The sequence below is a fragment of the Lepidochelys kempii genome, chromosome 9 (assembly GCF_965140265.1).
Source record: "Lepidochelys kempii isolate rLepKem1 chromosome 9, rLepKem1.hap2, whole genome shotgun sequence".
Classification (NCBI taxonomy): Eukaryota; Metazoa; Chordata; order Testudines; family Cheloniidae; genus Lepidochelys; species Lepidochelys kempii.
In genome coordinates this window covers 20813348-20829122 of record NC_133264.1, presented here as the reverse complement: position 1 = coordinate 20829122, position 15775 = coordinate 20813348, and the positions used below count along the sequence as shown (strand labels likewise).

Below are 15775 nucleotides of genomic sequence, written 5' to 3'. Positions count from 1 at the left end.
TGTTGTATACTAGGAATAACTCACTTGGGTGTAAACCAGGAGTAACTTTATTTAAATCATTGGAATTACATGGTCATGAAGCTACTTTAAGCATGAGGAAAGTCCTGTGATTTTAATTAGAAGATCATGCATAATATGCTTACATTAGGTATTAGAGGGGCAACATGGTTCAGCAGGTCGGACATTGGACTGGAAATCAGGAGAACTGGATTCTGTTCTCACTGGCCAGAGTTGCTGCGTGACCTTGAGCAAGTCACCTCATCTCTCTGGGTTTCTTCTCTTCTCATTGTCAATCTTCCCTATTTAGATAGTGATGTCTTCAGGGCAGAGTACAATGCCTAGTACAATGGGGTCCTATCTCAGTAGGACATCTAGCTACTACTAGACTGTTGCAAATAGGAATAATATCCTGCTTGCTTGAGTCACTGAATGGGATTTCTGTGTGAATAAGGGAAGGAGGAACTGTCCCAATGATGTAATATGGTGTCCTATCTTATTTGGACGAGAGTATAAACTGTAAAACTCAAAAGAAAACAATCCCTCCTCCCCTGAATATAGTAGCAGATATGAAAATTACAACCAGAATTGCAGAACAACAAAAACACACCAGAACTCCATTTTAAGTGTGATTTGAGTAAGTGTGTGATTCAAAGGGTACTGACAATAAACAGCATTTCCTCTGCTGTTTATTAAGAGATTGCCAACATTCCACACATTATGCTAAGTCTCATGAGAGACAGATGCTCTCCCTGACCCTCCTTTATGCATCTCTGTGCAGTGTATTGGAGCTGGAACTGTGTCATAGGGAAGAATTCCTCCCTCACAGACACAGTGCAGTGACGCTATGCCCTTGCCTTTGAAAGTCCCATCATAGGGGGCATGCTAAGGGTGGGACCATGAGTGATTCTTGATTGCTCTCTTCTATGGAATTGTGCCAATATGCAGTCCTCAGGAAATATCTCTGACTGCTTTAGTTTACCCTGGGGCCACATCAGCCCCATAAGCATTCCAAAAAGAAAATGAGTACTTGTGGCACCTTAGCATTCCAGAATCCTGAAGACATGAAGGTGACTTAAAGCCAACTTTGTTCACCCTACCTTTTGGCTGCACTGTGCCTCCAGGAGGCAAAATGTCAAACTTAAGGTCTTGTTATCTATTGAATGTATCTAGTACAGGCACTTATACTTGTGTACAGTGTGTATCAGTACTGAAAGAGTTCCTCTCTCTTCCCAACCCACCAGGCACATCCCGCACAGGAAAAGAACTACTTGCCCCACCTCCTCAGGAAAAGCACATTTACTTAGAGACCCTTTACAATGTGCCTGGTAGGTCAACAAACTTGGGCTTTGTCTTACCAAGCACAACTCAAAGGGCTACAATACATTTTCTCAATTATATAATAGCTGAAGGCTCCCCATCAGCTGCAGGGATTAAGCTGTCCCTTGTTGTTTGGAGGACCGTGATGGCAGAAAGGAAGAATCTATCAAATGCAAGGAAACTAGGAACTGGCAGTCTTCCCAAGGAATTTGATAAACCTTCTGGGGTGAGTAATAGATTTGACTTCTTCTGGATATGGAATTAGCACTTTGGATAGCTCTGAGAGGCAGCATGTGTAGATACCTACAGGGAAGTCAAGCATTACACTCTGAACTAAATACCTGTTCTAATGGAAAGTGTTAGGCAAACGTAACAATAGCTGCCAGATCCGCCTACAGTGAACAAATGACTGTTTTTCTGGAATTATTTTATTCCTAGAAGCAGATGGGAGTGATGTTTCAGGAAGCATCAGGCAATCAGCACTGGCTGACGCTGGTATGTCCTTCCCAGAAGTACCACTCTTAAGCACTTAAGGGGTATAGTATTCCCTTATGCATAGGGCCCTACCAAATTCACAATCCATTTTGGTCAATTTCACAGGGGTCATAGGATTTTAAAAATAATAAATTTCATGATTTCAGCTATTTACATCTGAAATTTCATGGTGTTGTAATTGTAGGGGTCCTGCCCAAACAGGAGTTGGGGGGCGGGGTCACAAGGTTATTGCACTGCTGTCCGTGCTTCTGCGCTGCTACTGGTGATGGCATTGCCTTCAGAGCTGGGCAGTGGGAAAGTGCCAGCTGCTGACCATGAACCCAGCTCTGAAGGCAGAGCTGCTGCCAGCAGCAGTAAGGATGACATGGTGTGGTATTGCCACGCTTACTTCTGTGCTGCTGCCTGCAGAGTTGGGCCCTGAGTCAGCAGCTTCCACTCTCCGGCCACCCGTCTTTGAAGGCAGCCGTGCACAAGTAAGGATGGCATGGCATGGTATTGCCACCTTTCTGTGCCGCTCCTGGCGGGGCGCTGCCTTCAGAGCTGGGTTCCTGGCCAATAGCCATCGCTTTCCGGCCACCCAGCTCCAAAGGCAGTTCAGAAGTAAGGTTGGCAATATTGAGACCCCCCCCTAAAATAACCTTGTGACCCCCCCTGCAACTCCCTTTTGGGTCAGGACCCCCAATTTGAGAAACGTTGGCCTCCCCCCATGAAATCTGTATAGTATAGGGTAAAAACATGAAAGACCAAATTTCACGGGGGGAGACCAGATTTCACGGTCCGTGATCTGTTTTTCATGGCCGTAATTTGGTAGGACCTACTTATGCATATATAACTCCCGTAGACGTTAATGGGAGTTATACATTGGTACTGAGAGGAGACAATTAATCCTAAGTGCTTAAAAAGTGATTTCATTATTTCACCCATTTAAAATGTACAAATCTCATTGGTAAATAGTGTATACAAATGTGTGATCATGAATATGTTTTTCAGCTTAGTTTAAAACTTAATCAAAATATAAATAAGCATATATAGACTGTTTTTAAACATAGTATTAAAAGTTATTTAGCATTCAAATGCTTTTAGAACCACGTGTCAACCTTAAAAAAAAAAACACCCTACTCTCAGCTTAAAATAAAAATTGCATAATTATCTGATTTGTACCAGAAACTTTCAATTATAAACAGTCAGATCATCAGAAATTGGGGCCCATAAGACCAGTCCTATTTCAAGTTTGCACATTATCCAGCAACTGGAATTTACCATTCCAGATGGAAAATGTTATTGCATGAGTGGCTAACATTATCCTCAGCTGAAGGTGCAGTTTTACATTGTCTAAAGCTAGGTGGTATTTTGTATGATGAAAAATTAGCTTGTATTTTGTTTGGTGAAATCTCCCTCCCTTCTTTACCCACCCCTAAGTAATTTGAATTAAAGGCTGACAGCATATGCTAATGAAATAAAGCAATAAGCATTTTCTGACAGGTGCAAAATATAGTACTTGTTCAATAAAGTTATATTTTTGGAAAAATTCACTCAGGAAATCTGATTTGTGTCAGTTCAAAATTGGCTTGAACATCTAGTTCTAATTTATTGACACCACCAGAAATGCTATAACAATTTGTTTTAGCACAAAATGTTCAATCTATAAGAATGAGCTTCATGAAATGTAATTTTCTGAGCAAAAAAGACAATGAAACTAAAGAAGCAAAAACCCTGTCATTTCACTATAAGCAGGAAAAGAGAGTGTGTGTGTAATAAAGCACTGGGCCTGTTTTAGAGATGACCTTCACAATATCATATCTATGAAAAGGACTGTGCAGAAATGCAAGAGAAATTGAAAGATCTCTTATTGATTTGTCACATACGCTGTTGAGGATTCAATTGTACACAGTGAAAAATCTCAGACTTTGGAATCAACGGGACTGGCTCTTTGAAAACAGGGGAAGCTTTGCAGTTCTATACATAGTTAATATGTTCTCTATGATTACCCTACAGGTGCTCAGTACTACATGTCCAAGGAAGGAACAATGACCTCACAGCACATTTAGTGGTGGGGAACCTGTCAAGGTTCCTTCCCCACTCTGAACTCTAGGGTACAGATGTGGGGACCTGCATGAAAGAACTTATTATTAAAGCTTATTCTTAACAGCTTAGGTTAAAAACTTCCCCAAGGTACAAACTTTGCCTTGTCATTGAACCCTATGCTGCCACCACCTAGCGTGTTAAACAAAGAAGAGGGAAAGAGCCCTCTTGGAGACTTCTCCCCACAAAATATCCCCCTCCCCCAAGCCCTACACCCCCTTTCCTGGGGAAGGCTTGATAAAAATCCTCACCAATTTGCATAGGTGAACACAGACCCAAACCCTTGGATCTTAAGAACAATGAAAAAGCAATCAGGTTCTTAAAAGAAGAATTTTAATGAAAGAAAAGATAAAAGAATCACCTCTGTAAAATCAGGATGGTCAATACCTTACAGGGTAATCAGATTCAAAACATAGAGAATCCCTCTAGGCAAAATCTTAAATTACAAAAAGACACAAAAACAGGAATATACATTCCATTCAGCACAGCTATTTTACCAGCCATTAAACAAAAGGAAATCTAACGCATTTCTAGCTAGATTAGTTACTAACTTAACAGAGTTTCTGAGACTGCATTCCTGATCTGTTCCGGGCCAAAGCATCACACAGATCCTTTGTTCCCCCCCACCTCCAGCTTTGAAAGTATCTTGTCTCCTCATTGGTCATTTTGTGTCAGGTGCCAGCGAGGTTATCTTAGCTTCTTAACCCTTTACAGGTGAAAGGGTTTTGCCTCTGGCCAGGAGGGATTTTATAGCACTGTATACAGAAAGGTGGTTACCCTTCCCTTTATTTTTATGCCAGGACCATTGTCTGGTTTGTCAGAAAAGGTGTGTACCCCTTTAAGCGCTAGAAAGCCAGAGTGTGTGACTTGCTGTGGCAGCATGGGGATGCTGACCCGTTCCTCGTCCCTCCAAGGTGACTGGAAGAAAGGGGAGATTATGTCCATGCTGGTGTAGGAAAAGCCTTCTTTTACAAAGCTGCCCTTTGTATATATGTAAATAATTATGGAATTACCTGCACTGTACAATTTTATCTGCTATGTACTTCACATAGGAATAGAGTTGCAGCCTAATTAAACCACATCCAGTGTCTCCTGTCCTCCTCATGGCTTAGCTGGACAATAGTTTTTCTTAGTGAAGGGTTTCTAATCAGCAACGCAATTTGCCCAGCAAGCCAGTGAAACCAGAATAATCTTGCAGTTGTCATGTGCTGCACGTTCTTCTATTTTAAACTTCATATGTGTTTGTATAGGCACTCACAATGGGGCTCTGACCCAGTTTGGGGCCTCAGGATGCTACTATCGCAGCAATATTATATAGTACTAATAATGTGCTAATGAGGTTTCATACTTCTAATTTATAGTATCAGTTAGCAACAACCGCATCTATACAAAAAAACATATGACACTTGTTCCACACTCTCACTGTAATGTAGAAGAGCTGTCCTACATTGCAATATGCTAACACAAGGTATTTCTAGGTCATTAATTGTTCCTATTCTTATGTAACTTTTCTGCCCAAAGTACTTGTTTTAATATGCACTTGGACCCCTGCAACCATTTCTTTCTGATGTGGGCATTGCCTCTGTTACCTATTTTTCTGAGACTCCACGTTGAATTATTGTGAGACACTGTGAGGTGAATACCCTTGAAGACAAGTCAGAAACTACAGCTAGTGCAGATTGTGGTATTAATCTAGGAACACATTACTAGTGCTTCACAAATGCATGGCTCCCTATTTGTTTTTATGCAATTCATAGTGTTCATACCAATGTTCAAAGCTGTACCGATGTTCAAAGCTAGCTACCTGAGACACCATCTCTTTTCTGATGCATAATTATGATAGCTCAGGTGTTGTTCCTTTGCTTGTAGTCCATAGATATGAATGCCCATGGGCTGGCAGAGGAGCATTTGATGTTATCTCTTGGGTTACTTTGCAAGTGTTCTGGACTATGATTCCAAGGAGGAAAGGAAGGGCCCTTGTCTACACTTCCAAGTCAGCAAAAGCCCATTTGCACTTGGGTGTTTTTTTTTGCTATTTGTCTGACCAGGCTAATCCTTTGTGTTGATCTTTAAGGCAGTGTGTACAAAACCAACTATTTTTGCCTGATGGGATGATGGTTAAGTTTATCTCTGCCTATACTTTAGAGCTGATTCTGGGGGTGTCTCTATAGATATATTTAATGTTGCATCGTGTTTATTAATTTGTGTATCCAGACCCATTTAAAAATCAATACGTTACTATGCCAAAATTGTTCAGAATTGCATATTTTCCTATCAGAGTGTTCTGTACATTATATATTTTAATTAAAACTGAGTTTTTATGTCATCAAAGGGGCACTAGACATGGTCTTGTTGTATCTCTACTTTAAGCAAAATCCTTGCCAACAATGACAGGCAGGGAAAATAGTAAAATATAGCATTCAAACAAACAGACAAAATATTCCTGAGATTTCCCAGAAGTTACCTACTACAGGACAGGCCTAACAAAGAAAATAACAGAACGCCACTAGCTGTCACCTTCAGCCCCCAACTAAAACCCCTCCAATGCATTATTAAGGATCTACAACCTATCCTAAAGGATGACCCAACACTCTCACAAATCTTGGGAGACAGGCCAGTCCTTGCCTACAGACAGCCCCGCAACCTGAAGCAAATACTCACCAACAACCACATACCACACAACAGAACCACTAACCCAGGAACTTATCCTTGAAACAAAGCCCGTTGCCAACTGTGCCCACATATCTATACAGGGGACACCATCACAGGGCCTAATAACATCAGCCACACTATCAGAGGCTCGTTCACCTGCACATCCACCAATGTGATATATGCCATCATGTGCCAGCAATGCCCCTCTGCCATTTACATTGGTCAAACTGGACAGTCTCTACGTAAAAGAATAAATGGACACAAATCAGATGTCAAGAATTATAACATTCATAAACCAGTCGGAGAACACTTCAAACTCTCTGGTCACGCAATCACAGACATGAAGGTCGCTATCTTAAAACAAAAAAACTTCAAATCTAGACTCCAGCGAGAAACTGCTGAATTGGAATTCATTTGCAAATTGGATACTATTAATTTAGGCTTAAATAGAGACTGGGAGTGGCTAAGTCATTATGCAAGGTAGCCTGTTTCCCTTTGTTTTTTCCTACCCCCCCCCGCCCCCAGACGTTCTGGTTAAACTTGGAGAGTGGTCAGTTTGGATGGGCTATTACCAGCAGGAGAGTGAGTTTGTGTGGGGGGGCATGGAGGGTGAGAAAACCTGGATTTGTGCTGGAAATGGCCCAACTTGATGATCACTTTAGATAAGTTATTACCAGCAGGACAGTGGGGTGGGAGGAGGTATTGTTTTATGATCTCTGTGTGTATATAAAGTCTGCTGCAGTTTCCACGGCATGCATCCGATGAAGTGAGCTGTAGCTCACGAAAGCTCATGCTCAAATAAATTGGTTAGTCTCTAAGGTGCCACAAGTACTCCTTTTCTTTTTGCGAATACAGACAAACACGGCTGTTACTCTGAAACAAGAGAGTTTGTGTGTATCACTGGCTAGCAGGTTCATTGTTTCATCGGAGATGTCACAGTGTATTCACTATTGAAAGATGCTAACATTTAATGGCCACCACTGTATTTCTTGAAGCTATCTTCTAAGTAATGTTTTATTATTCCCAATAACACACATCCACCATCAGTAAATACCTTGAATTTCTCCTGTACAGTAATTTGGTGAATCATTCCATTTAAAATTGAGTAATACCAACACAGCAGGGATCTCTGAGTGACTTCTGCAAGCTCCTTCATAGGAACAGGTATTGCACTCATAAAAGCTAGTTATTGTGTAAAGAAGGAAGTTACTACTTGAATCCTTTATCAATAACACCCTTGAAAAAATGCAGTGTTTGTACTGAATATATTACACTCATCTGTTCTGCCTGCTGAACTTCTAAAGAGCTCAGCACTGTAACATTTAGGTGCCAAAATACAAGCTTAACAATAGGTTTCTCAAACAACAAAACAACCCTCTTCCAAACAGATAAAAAACCTTGCTCTCTTTAATTCACGTTTGCTTATTATTTTATTTTATTTCCCTACCATTAGTCCTGTCTTTCATCTCATCCTTTGACCACGACAACCTATGCCAAGATCATTCTTGGACCTTCCTATTTGCTAAGTATTCATCTGCCCCGAGGCTGAAGATCAGGTCTAGTGTGTGCCGTGCTAGGTGAGTGTGTCCAGAGATCTATGGTACTAATGACTATTTGTGGTTATATCAGTAACAGGCTTTGCATACCCTTATGTTCCTGGCATACATAAGTTAGATAAAAGCATCAAATATTCTTGCTGCCAGGTGCAACAAAATACTAGTTTATTTCTTAAAATCCAGAACCTTATTACACAAGAACTAAAAAGAGAGAGAGAGAGAAAAACCAGGCTAGTCCCTGAGGCATGGGGCACAACTCATCTCACCTTGGTCTAGGTGGGCTCTTTGCAGATGACCCAGATCACATGCTTCTTTCCAAACCCCTCCACCCCAGGATCAGGAAATCCCTTAGGTTTTAAAGTGACAGCTTGTAATTTTTACACAAGTTCAATATAACACACACAAATGCATTTGCAAAGTAAGGCATGCCTGACCTTTTGGCTTGACCTAATTCTCCTTTCACTTACAGCAGGTATATTGGGTGTGACTCTAATGTCTTCAGTGGAGTTGCTTCTTATTTGGGCCAGAGTAAGGGGATATTAAAGCTCCTGATTTCTATGTTAACTACATAATTCATGTCTATTCTACAATATACCCTGATCTTCTGGAACTGATAAATTCCTGCTATATAAAATTGATGAAATTCAGGTAATTTAAAAAGAGTATTAAAGACAACTTCCTTGATCTCGCCTTGCTGCTGGCTCCCGTATCCCTCCCAGGACCCTGGTGCCCTTTTCACTGGGTGCTGCCCTCTGGCAGTTCATTTTTGTTGTTCATTTTTGAGATACGTAATGAATTCTTGTAAAAATGAGCAGTAATGATCTCTGTAGCGGGGTGGACACCCGCTCAAGCCCAGAGGGGTTTAGAATAGCCCTGAGAGAGGGCTGTTGTAGAAGGAAGGCAGCAGGGCTGACTGGGGAAGCAGCCTCAGCTGGGGACCAGGCCCCAATCAGGTCCCAGCTGGCTTTATAAAAAGCTGTGAGGCAGAAGCCCAGGGAGAGTCTCCCTCTGCCTCTAGAGGGAGAAGGGCCTGGCTGCAAGGTGGCAAGCAGGGCACCTAGTTTGGAGCAGGGCTGGGGAAAGGCCAAGGGAACCTGGGAGCTCCGGCCTAGGAAAGCCCCATTAGGTACGGGGGTTGCAGGGGCAGCCACGGGTAGGCAGAGGCAGCAGGTCCAAACCCAAACTTGCCTGTGATAAGTGGCTCACACTTCAGTCTGCCCCAGGGTGTGGGGGCTAGCTGGTGACTGGCAGGAACCTATGACTGAGGTGAGGTAGGGATAGGGGGTGGGGGTTCCCCTGGGAGGGGGAGACCCAGAACTGTGGGGTACTGCCAGAGGGCAGCACCCAGTGAAAAGGGCACCAGGGTCCTGGGAGGGACACAGGAGCCAGCATTAAGGGGAGACACTGGCCTGAAGAGGGAGCTCTGGAGGCTGGGACGTTAATTCCCGGAGAGGACGAGCAGGAGCTGCCGCTGGTGAGTCTGTGCCCGGTTACAATCTCTCTCAGGCCCATGGCTCATGAACCGGCTGCTGGTAGAAGTGGCAACTACAGGATCACAGAGCACTGGCATTTTGAAAGATACTAACTGTTTGTTTGCCCATTATGAAACATTCTGACACTTTCTGCAGCAATTCAAGTGTATCTTTATTCCAAAGCTCAGCTAACAGACTGATTAGGGTAAATAAATGTGGTCTACACTTCTCATATTAATTAAGCATGGCTAACAGGAGCCTAGGTCTGTCACCGCCATGCGTACAAAGGCTTTGACAATATACTCAAGATTTTTAATAAGATATGTTGATTCAGTATTTATGCAATGTCCTTGTTGGAGTTTACCATTTTAGACACTTAATTTAGTTGTTTGGGGTTTGCAAAATTATTTGAAGTTGCTTATGGCGGTACTGGTAAATTGATTAAGCTGTTCAGAGGGGCTTGACAGCACAATGTCTAAGCTGTTGATCCAAACCTATTGCAATCAATAGTAATCTTTCTTCAGTGTGCTCTGGAGCATATCCTTTTTGCATAAATCTTTCAGTTTTGCAGAAGAGGGCCGATTCTCTGTTGAAGTATCAGAGTTTCCACCAGTGAAACTCCACTGGAATCAGTGGAATTGTGTCTGATTCCATTTGGTGGAGTTCTTCTCAGTACAGGTATTGAAGGGTATGTGCTGTTCAGGCAAGACAAATAAAGGTAAGATGGTGCAGTAGCATTGTATATTAATGATGAGGTAGACTTAGGGAGGGAAAGGAATTATTTAATTCAGGCACCAATGTTGACACAAGCACAAAGATCTAAATTGGCTATCAAGAAGTTTAGACTTGAAATCCGATGAAGTTTTCTAACCATCAGAGGCGTGAAGTTCTGGAACAGCCATCCAGTGGGAAAGCAGGGGAGGGTTGAATCTAATTGGCTTGAAAACTAAGCTTGATAAGTTTATGTATGGGATGGTATGTGGCCCACCTGCAACAGCTAGTAGTAAATATCACCAACGGTCAGAGATGGGACACTAAATGGGGAAGGCTCTGAGTTACTACAGAGAAATCTTTCCCAGGTGTCTAGCTGGTGGGTTTTGCCAACATGCTCAGGGTCTAACTGCTTGCCATATTCAAAGAAATTTTTCTCCAATCAGATTGGCAGAGACGCTGGAGAGTTTTCACCTTCCTCTCCAACACGTGTTATGGGTTACTTGCTGATTTAAACTAGAATAAATGGTAGATTTTCTGTACCTTCAAGTCTTTAAATCATTATTTGAGGACATCAGTAACTCGGGGGTCTATTACGGAAGGGGGTGATGGAAGTTCTCTGGTGGGGGTGAAACTAGATGATCACAATCATAGGTGCTGGGAGTGCTGCCACACTCCCTGGCAGAGTTTACAGTTTGGTTCAATGGCTCTCAGCACCCCCACTGTTCGAATTGTTCCAGCACACCTGAGTAAAATGGTCCCTTTTGGTCTTAAAGTCTGAGTCTATATTGTTGCCACACAATGATGAATCAGGCCCATGTTGATTGGGACTAGGGTGGGGGTGAATAACAGATTTTTTTTGTTCACTGGCAATTCAGAATATATATATGTGTGTATGTGTGTATATATATATATATATATATATATATAATTGTTTGGGGTTGAACTTAAAACAACTTTTTCCATAATTTTCAGTTGAAAAGTTGAGAAAAATGCATTTTGGGTCAAAAAAAGTTTCATTTTGATTGAATGTTTTTTGCTTTTAAAAAACATTTAAAATAAAATTTTTTGACATAATTTCCAAACTAAAACCCAAAACTTTATTTCAAAAATGTCAAAAGAAAATGCTTTTGATTGGGTTTCTTGGATTTTTTTCTGATCAAAACAGTCTGGCAAAAACAACATGAATTTGTGAAATATTTTGATGTCCCTGAATCTGCATTTTTCATTGAAAAAGCTTTCACCTGAAAAATGTCACCCAGCTCTATTTAGGACACACACATGGTGTCATAATAATCCTGAATGAGTGTTGGTTTATATGTCACAAGCAATGTACACAATGCATAATGACTGATTAACTCTATTCAATAGACACCAGACTGGATTAGCAAGCAGGTCAGGATTGGGGTGCATGGTAAATCTCTGTGAAAATGTTTGCAAAGCATTTATTCACTGTAAGACAGACCTTAGCTAATGCTTTTATTCTCTGTCTTCTGAAAATAAATTATATTTATTTCTGTTGAGAAATAAAAACATTCAAGCTTAAAACAGAGTCAATGTCTGGGAGGGGTATGACTTTTATATGAACAGCATTCAACAAAATTTGAAAAAGTAAAATTACAAAAGAGGGACAAATCCTGATGGGGTATATATAGTCAGTTATGCTCTTGCTTCTTACCTTTTTCTCAACTCAGTAACAAACTTCCATGAGCTTCAGCTCTCCATATTACACCCCTACAAGTTTTGAAAATGCATGCTGATGTTGGAGACTAGGTACTGACCTACTGTTAAGTATAGATTGATAGTGACTGTCTCTTATAGACAGTGGGGGCATTCAAATCACATCCATCTATATTAGTGGAGAAGTTTCTTCCTCACAACCTGTTAGTTTACACTCTACTTTTATGCATACAGTGTGGAATTGGCTGAGCTTTTAGACCTATTTGAATAAAAATGAATATACTGATCAATTTTGCCATTACATTTTTTATTAAGCCTGTGCTCAGCTGAACAGCTTCAGTGCAGCAGCTGCAAAAGTCATAAAACACATAAAGTACAAAATTCACATGCGGCTATTTCTAGTAAATTTTGCTTATTAAATTTCTGCATGATGAAGGACTTTTCCCATTTTGTGCCAAAAGTTCCAACTGTAATATCTGTTCTATGTTATCTGTAGCATCAGCAAGTAGCTCTGAGGTTTCACATATACATGTTGAACATTTTGTGAACTTCAAATTAATATCTTTTAACTTTCCAAAAATCATAATTCACTTAGTAATTTTCTCAAAATTCAATGGTATGTACTTTCTAGCTGTCTGAAGCTGTGTATCTTTGGGTTGAGCAGCATGTAGCCAGTGGTCTCAGACTTGTTACCCAAACTTAAGGTACTATATGGCAGAATTTTCCCATCAGGAAAAGAAGACAATTTGGGACAAGATGGGTACATTAAGAAGGGATCTGTCTCTCTCTTTGCAAAAAATAACTATGTCACTAGTACCTGAAAAGCAGTATTTTTTGCACTGTTTGTGTTAATTTTGGGAGATATTCACTGTCAGCTGTGAGAAAAGTACATACTACTGAATGCAAAATATTTGGGCATTCACCTTATGAAAATCTTGACTCACTGGACAAAGGTGTTCATGTTTTAAAAGTAACTTTGTCTTGCACGCTAAGTGACTTTTCAGAAAGTGTGAATACTGAAAGCATCAGAAAGATGTGCTGATATAACATATGGCTAACAAAGAGCCTGCATCAAAGTAGCCAGAAGCTATAACTATACTTAATCTTACACTGGAACTGACCTTAAAAATAAAAGGATGGGTGATGGGGTAGCTCTTGTCATTCTTTGCATCCTAAAATTTAAAAACATTGCCTCTTATTTTATGTGCCCAAAGTTCAATATTCAGGGCCAATAGCAAAACAAGAATCCTTACTTCATCTCAGGACAGAATGCTTGCATGGTGCACTGCTCAGACATTTAGCCATGGTGAATCCTTATATTCCTCATGAAACTTGGAGTAAAGCTCATTTGAGGACTGAATTGGGTCAGTTCACAATTACAGTCACACATATATCTTGGTCAGACCTGAACCTGTAATTTCATTCTAACCATAGCCTCTGAGTGCAGGAGCAGCTAGCAGCTCATTCCAAGAGAGAGAGTGCTGAACTGAAAGTCAGGATCCAAACATTTATGAGCTTCCAGGGATGTGGAGATCTGGACTTAATTTCTGGCTTTTGTGGGCAACTGGATCCAAACCCAGGAATGCAAATGTCAAATAGGTCCTGTCCTCCACAGACCCCACATACCAAAACTGTGCCCTAAAAGGGGGTTACACAGGAATTTACACCCCTGTTGTGTATCTCAGAGGAATGGCGTCAGCCTACTATCTCTTTGAAGGGATGGCCAGATCCAGATTTTCCCCTTCCCCTATGTTTTCTAGGGTTAATGGTTTCCTCACCCACTCCTACACATACACTCAGCACTTCTTAAAATCAGGTTTCTGAGATATAAAATAGTAAAGCACTTATAATATACTTCATTTTTAGTGGCCCAAATACATTGATTTATACTCCACATTTTATTATTAGTATTGGACAAAATTCAAAGAGTCAGGAGTTGTATTCAAACTGGATATTGATCCAAAGTGTGTGTGGGCAGAAATGATATCAAATGTTAATTCAGGTATGTGCTGGTATAATGATACTGGTTAAAGCTGCGGTAGGATTCAAGAACTGAGTTCTTGTTGAAGGTGCTTTGGGAGTGCATCTCTGTAGTGTTGGGCGGTATAGTAAAAATAGTTGTGCTTTTATTTTAATGGGAGCTGTATGTGCTAGCTTCTCTGACAATGAGGACATGTATCAATACTATTGGATATTTATATACCTTTACACAGTAAATATACAGTAGTATTTTCAGCTATCTAAAACTCCTAACACTTGAGGTGGGAAAGTGATATTACTTATGGCTGTCAGACGTTACGAAATTGAAAATGATGAACTTCCAGATAGTCACAGACATGCCAAGATAAAAGCCCAGATTCTTGGAAATGACATGACTATCATCACTTGTTGACAAAATTGAAGGAGAGAACCTATAACCTACAATAATTGAGTTGGCTTTCAGTTCCATTTCTGCATAAGCAAGGAAAGTAAGAACACATCCTGGGCATATCAAACCCTTTTTGAAATGTCTATGAAGAAATATAAAGGATTTCTAAACAATTTGATGGAGTATTTTAATGGCTAATTGTCTAGTACACAGGTGCAGTTTAATCTATTTGACCCACACTGTTCAGCTAACACTACTACTCAACGTTTCAAAGGGCCAGCTTCAAATTACATCTTACACAGTTTTATATGAAAGGTTGCGTCACTCACTGAAATAATTCTCTACAGCAGTAATTCAGTGCATCTACTTGTCAGATGTCACCTAATCATTGAGGATAAGAATTAGAAAGATCAATGCGCTTAGAAGGCTGGGATTATTTGACTATAACTTGTTGCAGTGCATTACTTCAGTTCAGATTTTATCTAATGATTCACAAAATGTACTTTCTGAAAGTACTGCAGTGATGCTCCAACCCCCTAATTTTCAAAGCATTGCACACGGTTTAGCCATCCAAAGGGTGTTATACAGTTCCCAACACCCCTGTCAAATCTTTGACATTTCTCACTTAATCACAAACTTTAGATGTAAGATGGCAGGTATCTATTAATTGTCAATCAAGTATGAGATTTACTCATTACATCCCAGATCCTCAGCTAGTGAAAATCTGTGTCGTTCCATTGACTTCAAGGATCTGGCCTGACAGGTTTAGAGCAATGCTGTCGAGTGCTTTCAAAAAAGTTTTAATGTATTTTTAGAACTATTATACAAAAATTGCCTTTAGAAAATTGAAAACAGCGTTGTGTTTCCTGCCAAATTTGCCAAGTAGGGTCTCTTGGTTAAGGCAGTTGAATGCTACCCTGGGGATCTGGATTCTACCCCTACTTCTGCCAGAGAGTTTCTATGTGATGCTAAGCAAATCTCTTAAACCAAGCTTTCCACAGGCAGTCACTACTTATGTTTTTCTAGGTGCCTGACTTGAGACCCTGTGATCTGATATGCAGAAGTGCTGAGAGTTCACAATGCAACTGAAGTCAATGGGAGCTATGCTTTGAACATTGAAAGTGTTATATAGTGGTAAGTACTCTGAAAAATCAAATTGGGCACCCAAATTTAGCGGCTACTTTGGATCTTGATCTCTCTGACTCCATTCCCCATCTATATTACAGGCGCATTATGAAGATAAGTTCATTAATGTTTGTGAAGCACTCAGACATGATAGTGAAGAGTGCCATAGAAAAACCAGGAGGAAATTAACAATTTTGAAGGGTTTGAATAATGTGCCATAAATAAGGAATAGAGCCACACAAAGAGCAGACAAAGGGCAGGTCTATACTACAGCCGGTATCAACACTCTGAGATCAATCCTCCAGCAGTCGATTTAG

The 15775-nt window shown here is 40.6% G+C and overlaps 1 long non-coding RNA gene across 2 annotated transcripts in view; it reads left to right on the top strand.

Annotated features, from left to right (window-relative positions):
* LOC140916870 (uncharacterized) overlaps positions 1-15775 on the top strand; it is a 162536-nt gene that overhangs the window by 135619 nt on the left and 11142 nt on the right. The window contains exons 1-2 of one of the 2 annotated variants that reach the window (XR_012160677.1): positions 8049-8123; positions 15360-15467. This is a non-coding gene — a long non-coding RNA (uncharacterized lncRNA). Of the gene's footprint in view, positions 1-8048; positions 8124-15359; positions 15468-15775 lie in introns of those variants that run through there. The other variant, XR_012160678.1, reaches the window with a different exon arrangement.